This window comes from Kryptolebias marmoratus, unplaced genomic scaffold (genome assembly GCF_001649575.2).
Source record: "Kryptolebias marmoratus isolate JLee-2015 unplaced genomic scaffold, ASM164957v2 Scaffold32, whole genome shotgun sequence".
Taxonomy (NCBI): domain Eukaryota; kingdom Metazoa; phylum Chordata; class Actinopteri; order Cyprinodontiformes; family Rivulidae; genus Kryptolebias; species Kryptolebias marmoratus.
Window position 1 is genome coordinate 17,449 of NW_023665766.1, and position 2,520 is coordinate 19,968.

Here is a 2,520-nt window from a genome sequence, read left to right on the forward strand (position 1 = left end):
ATACTGAGTGCTGTACATGCTCATACTTTTCATGTTCATACTTTTCAGTTGGCCAACATTTCTATAAATCCTTTGTTTTTATTGGTCTTCAGTAATATTCTAATTTTCTGATATGATGAATTTGAGATTTTCATTTGTTGTCATTTGTAATCATTAAAATTAAACGAAATAAACATTTGAAATATATGAGTTTGTATGTAATGTATGAATATAATATACAAGTTTCAGTTTTTAAATGGAATTACTGAAATCAATCTACTTTTTCATGATATTCTAATTTTATGACCAGCACCTGTATATGCAGGTTTTCCCACATGTAAAACTTCAACTGAAGCACCATTTCCTTGAGCATTATCCACAACTAATCAAGGCTTTTCGACCACTTGTAGCTCTGTGGACAATGTGCTTCGAGGCAAAACAAATTTTTCAAGAGAGTTGTTCGACATACCAGCTGTTTTTGCAACATTTTACTGTCTCTTGCTGTTAAGCATTGTTGTGGAAGAAAATCAATTTCCAGGCACTGTTAGATGAAATCACTCAAACAGGTTTATTTATGTATGGGGCATGACATACAGAGAGCCTTAAAGAGAATTAATAGATAACATCAGAGTCCCAGCCCTGAATCAATACTCTACCTCCAGAGTCCACACAGGAGCTTATATCGAAGATGTTTGGAATGTTGGAAGGCGAGGATGAGAGGAGGGAAACAAGGTCACTCTGGTTTCCATGAAGAGTAACAGGGTCATTTGGTGAAAACTCATAGGCTGTGAAAATCATGCATTACATAGTCAGGTTGACAAGGCTCGGCGTAGATGGATTCAGCACAGGCAGACAACAGCAAAGTTTTAAGGTTTTTATTAGAGCTGCTAAACTAATCGGAACACTAGTTCTGGAACCAACACTCGTGGCAGGTAAGGCCGTCGAGGACTGTGAGGAAAGAGATGTGGGAGAATTTAGCAAAGGGCTCGGGCAGGAAGGAGAGTCCAGGGACAGGTCAAAGCCAGGAGATCAGACGAGAGCAACAAAATCCAGAGAGGTACGAACCAGTAATCTTTGTCCAGTGAGGGGAAGCGAGGTCGGTATCCGTAGGTCTGAGCCCGAGAAGGTAACAGGCAAGGTTCGATGGTCAGGAGACAGGCATGGGTTTGTGGACATGAGATCAGGCAGGAACTGTGACGAAGCGCTGGACATTTACTTGGATAAACCGTTCAATAATCTGGCAAGGAGTGAGTGTGAGCTGTGGTCATAAATACTGACTGTAACAGGTGAGACTGTGATTATGTGGGCATGGAAACAGGGGTGTGGCATGAGGCTGTGAGGTTGTGGAAAGTTACTAGAGCTGTGGTCTGTGAGCAGGAGGCGTGGCAGGAACAGTGAGCGTTGACACAGGTATTATTTTATCAAAAACCTTGCCCCCACAGCATCAGTTAAAGCTTACTTACCACCTGCATGGCACAGACATACTGAAACCTGCACTCGGTGTCTCAAATCTTCCCAAAGTTCCTATAGATGTTCTAAAGGAAAGCTTATAGGAAGCAGTGCAAAGGAAGTTTCTAGGTGAGACATGTATTGAGGCGGCCAATACAGTAACCTGCTATGGTACCAGTTACTTAGTGGGAATGATTTTGCCCTATGGATCCACTGGAGGGCTTCCAGATTTTGTTGAACTGAGTCTGATCTTCATTGTTCATGGCCAGCCTGTATTTGCTGTCAAGTGTCTAGGGTCATGGTACAGTGAGCATCTTCATTCTCTTGAACTGGAATCCACAAGACACATGACAGTCCTCCACCTACAAGACTAATAACTAATTTATTTACAATAAACACAAAACACAAGCAAACCTGAGACAAGACGGGAGGACAACCAGACAGAGCATGAAACGACAAAGTGACAATGAACCAGCAATGAGTGGAGGAAATGACCAGGTTTTAAACACAGGAGGTAATTAAGAAAAGTGGGCACAGGTGAATATGAAACCAGGAGCAGGTGGAGATGGGCGTGACAAGTAAACAAGTGACAGATGGAGGAGAGGTGAATACTGACAGACACGGAGAACAAGACCACATGAAAACAACAAAAGAGACAACAAACCCAAACCCAAACCCAAAAAGAGACCAGAAGCAAAACACAAGAAAAATACAAAACCGAATCCTGACACTTCTACCCTCTTGAAGCATACACTCATAAAAGTTAACTCTGTGAATTGTTCAATGAAATAAACACATCTGTACCAAACTTAATTATTAGGCCAAGCAGCGACAGCGCTGCGAAGGCCTATTGAATCTGTACTGTTTCTTATTATTTTTCTTGTCCGCATAGAAACGCTAATTTGGAGGTTTAAACATATTCAAAAACTCACCAAACTTTACCCAAAATTGTCCCCCGCGAAAAATTTTAGTATTTTAATGGAATCAAAAATGGGCGTGGCAAAACTGCTCCACAGCGCCCCCTAATGTGAGATAGGACAAACCATACATCGTAGAGATCTAAAACTTGGTATGTAGGTAGAACACGCCAAA